This window comes from Leiobunum rupestre, chromosome 1 (genome assembly GCF_980474605.1).
Source record: "Leiobunum rupestre chromosome 1, qqLeiRupe1.1.hap1, whole genome shotgun sequence".
Lineage (NCBI taxonomy): Eukaryota > Metazoa > Arthropoda > Arachnida > Opiliones > Sclerosomatidae > Leiobunum > Leiobunum rupestre.
The window spans coordinates 75,363,635-75,368,230 of NC_143384.1; positions in this window are offsets into that span (position 1 = coordinate 75,363,635).

The window sequence follows — 4,596 nt, forward strand, 5'->3', positions numbered from 1 at the left end:
GTAAATGTCGGCGCATTTTCCTCGTCGAGCAACAAAGCGTTTCAATGCTGCCAGAAATGCTTCGGTGGTCATGTCACTGACAAGTTCAAGATGAATTGATCTTGTGGTAAAGCAAGCGAAGACGGCAATGTATCCCTTAAACCTGAAGTGACTTCGTCCCTTCATTAGTTTAAGGGTAAATGGTCCTGCGTAGTCGACTCCACACTTCAAAAATGGCCGAGCAGGATTTACTCTCGCTGGTGGTAAATCGCCCATAAGTTGCTTTACAGTGACTGCCTGCTGTCGTACACATGAAACACATCTTCTGATATGGAAACGTATGGCATCACGAAGACCGACGATCCAATAACGTTTCTGTAAGACAGAAGTTAGTAGTTGAGCACCTCCGTGAAAATGTTTTTCGTGCTCGTGTTGTATTAGAAGTTCTGTTAATTTGCTCTGTCTCGGTAACAGTGCCGGATGCCTTTGTTCGTATGGTAAGTTGGAGTGGCAAAGTCTGCCACCAACTCTAAGAATCCCATCTTGATCGATGTACGGACGCATCGAAAGGATTTTACTTTTCCGTGGTAATTCTTTGTTTTGTTTAAGGCAAGCTATCTCTTCGTTAAAACTGTTGCTTTGGACGACCCGAATCCAATGGGATAGCGCCTTTTCGTTCTCTTCCTTCGATAAAGGTCCAGTAATCCTCAATTCTGTCGCATTTCGCGAATTGAAGACAAAACGTAGAATGTAGGCGGTGATATGAATGAGTTTTTTACGCGCTGAAAATTTGGAAAGGAGCGTGAAATCCATTTGATGATGTGTTACTAACGAAATAATTCGTCTTTCCTCGGATAAACATTCATTTGGCTCTGAGAGTTCATGTAGTTCTTGCGTTGTTGCGGCGAAAATAAGGCACTGCGGTCCATGCCACCAGAGACCATGATTTCCCAGTTCGCTAGCGGATATTCCTCGAGAAGCGCAATCTGCAGGGTTGCTGTCTCCTGAAATGTGATGCCATTGCGCTCTCGGTAGTTTCTCGTGGATTTCTGACACTCGATTGGCTACGAACGTTTTCCAACGTTGCTGTGGAGCTTTCAACCAAGCTAGGACGATTGTTGAGTCCGACCAGCAATGAACATCAGCTATATCCAATCTCAATGACTCCCTGATCAGTTGAATCAGAGAAGCCAAAAGTAATGCACCAGATAATTCCAGTCTCGGAAGTGTGATTTGTTTGAGCGGAGCGACTCTTGTTTTCGCAGCGATCAGTTGTATTTTGATTTGTCCGTTGTTATTCACCGTCTTCAGGTATACGGCAGCTGCGTACGCTTTCTCCGATGCGTCACAAAATCCATGCAGGCTAATGTCTGTAGCATTAGCGAAATGTGCCGTTGAACCGTAATGTTTTCAATTTCTGGTAAATCGGTTCGAAACGACCTCCATTTAGCTTCAAGTGGTTGGGGAAGTTGCTCATCCCAATTCAATTTTAGCTGCCACATTTCCTGTAACATCAGTTTCGCTCGAACGGTTACTGGTGCCAACAGTCCCAGAGGATCGAATATCCTTGCTGTATCCGAAAGAATCGTACGTTTAGTGATTGAACTTCTTGACGCTGGAGAAGTAACCATAAACGAGAAATTATCAGCCGAAGGAGTCCAATATAGGCCGAGAGTCTTGACTGATTCGTCGTTCTCGATGCATAGTGGCTTTTGTAAATCCTTCATGTTGGCTGGTAGTGTATCCAATAATGCAGCTTCATTCGACGCCCATTTCCTTATTTCAAATCCTGCTTGAGATGTAGCTTGAATGATTTCTGACTGAAGTCTTAAAACGTTCTCAATCGATTCGTCTCCTGTCATTAGATCGTCCATGTAGAAGTCATTTTGTAAAGCCGAAGATGCCAACGGAAGTGTCTCTTTCACGTCATGGCCGAGTTGCTTCAAGACTTTAAATGCTAGGTATGGCGCTGATGCGGTTCCATATGTAACCGTTAGCAAACGGTATTCGAGCAAGGGTTCGTGTGAGTTGTTTCGCCAAACAATTCTTTGAAGATCGGAGTCGTCTGGATGTACTCTAATTTGACGAAACATTTTGGCAAGGTCTGCTTTCATTACAATGCGATGTTGACGAAAGCGAATAAGGAGGTTGACCAAATCATCTTGAAGTTTTGGCCCCACTAGCAGATGATCGTTTAGGGAAACTCCAGTTGTAGATTTGGCAGAGGCGTCGAACACCACACGAACTCTCGTGGTGGTACTGTCTTCTTTGAATACCGCATGATGAGGCACGTAGTAAGATGGATTGGTTTCGATTTTCATTTCATTCGAGGGAATGAGTTCCATATGTCCAAGGGCAATGTATTCCCCCATGAACTTGCGGTACTCCTCATAGAGATTCGGGTTAACACGTAGACGTCGTTCTAAGTGAGAGAATCGACGGATTGCCATTTGTTTAGAATCTCCAAGTTTTGGTGCATCGTTTATCTTTGGTAATCGTACAGTGAATCTTCCTGTAGAGTCACGTGTATGTGATTCTTCAAAGTTCTTTTCACATTGAATTTCTGTTGGAGATAGTATTCTTCGAGGCTGGATGTCTTCTAGCTCCCAAAGATGTTTCAAATCTACTTCCAATGTACAATGGTGGACCTTTATTTTCGAACTTCTTCCGGCCATCAGCAATGGACCGGAAACTGCCCATCCGAAAAGAGTATTAAAGGCACCTGGAAGACCTTCTTTCCCCTTGCAAATGCCATCTTGTAAGAGCTCTAGATACACGTCAGCACCTAGTAAAATATCCACTTGTCCAGGGCTATGAAAAGTTGGATCAGCAAGTGTTAAGCCTTTCAAGTGTAGACAATTTCCAGGATCGAACGGACTGTTAGGTAAATAATCCGTGACCTTTTTCAGGACGATTGCCTCGACGATGACCTCCGACGTGTTAATGATATTTGACTGAATATTCACCATGACACTGCCTTGAGAGGTGTTCATTCCGGTTGCTCCAATTCCGTCAACTGAGACGTTGAAACGTGTTCGCTTCAATCTTAGTTTCCTCGTGAATTGTTCCGTGATGAAACTGGCTTGAGAACCCGAGTCCAGAAGCGCTCGGGCTGGATAAAGTTGCTCGTCAAGTCCCTTGACTTGGACCATTGCGGTTGCCAAGATAACTTGGGTTGATCCAATTATTTCACGAGATGGGCATGAAACTACACCGGAGGTTGCCTTCGTCTTCGTTAATTCCTTCTCTTGATGTAGAAGTGTGTTATGTCGTGCGTTGCATTTCCTACAATGACCAGATTTGCAGTCATTGCTTTGATGACCGGTTCGTAAGCAATTGAAACACATGGCACTCCTCTTGACCATGTTCCAACGCTCGTCCGAAGATGCATTCAGAAAATTGGTACATTTGTATACAGAGTGTGTTTCGTTGCAAAAGTGACACGTCTCGCTCAGAGCACCATGATGAGCCTTTGTACTCGGTCTCTGATGTAATGGAGGCTTCGACTTGATTGCAGTAGTTGTAGGCGGAGCTGCTGCTAAGGCTCTGGCCCGTTGTTCAAGAAATGTAACGAGATCCTCGAAAGTTGGTCTTTCGGTCCCCCTCAGGGAAAGTTCCCATTGTCGGCGAGATTCTGAATCCAGTTTTTCCTTTACAAGATGAAGTAGTATGGAGTCCCAATGTTGTACTGGTTCTTTGAGAACCTTGAGCGCCCTTATGCATTCGGCGGTGGTATCGATGAGCGTTCGTAAAGCGGATGAAGATTCTTGGATGACATTAGTTTGACTGAAGAGACGTTTTACGTGTGCATCGATGATTTCCCGGGTATTGTTGAACCGATTGTTTAAGATATCCTAAGCTTCCAGATAATTAGCGTCAGTTACCGGAATAGATTGAACTAGGAGCGCTGCTTCGTTTCGTAATGATGACTTCAAATACTGAAACTTCTGAGCTCCGGTGAGCGATTCGTTGTTGTGTACGGTGGCCGTGAAGAGATCATGAAATGGAAGCCAATCGACGTAACCACCGCTGAATGATGGAAGTTCCAGCTTAGGTAAACGTACATCACTAGCTGGTCTGACTTGTCTCACTGGAATGTTTGCTGCTCTTTCATTTGATTCAGTGACGAGTAGGATTGTCAGATCTTCGAGTCGAGCGACTAGAGGGTTGTATTCATCTTCGTGATCCGCGAAGTCGTCGTCGTCGGGATCTATATTTGCAACTACGGCATCGTGAACCTCATCCAAGTCTTTCGATAGTTTTTCCACCTTGTCTACATACAGCTTCAAGGCGACGTCAGATAGATTCGTTGCTGTTTGACCCACCGCATTTTCAATCCTGGTGATCTGTCCCTTGATAGCTGCTCTTCTTCTCACCAGAACATCCATGATGACTTATGTTGATTCGTTTACGATCGGGATATGATCGATGGTTTAAACGGTTTCCAACGGAGAATCCACGCTAATTTTCACTGTCTCTCACGGAAAGATAGCCGATTCGATGATTAGTTGAGGAACATAATCAAGTTGACGAATGTATCCGGCTCGACGGACCAAAAAATGTCGTGAACAGCGAAATAAAAGACGCGAACTTTTCCGACATAAAAACCGGTAAACC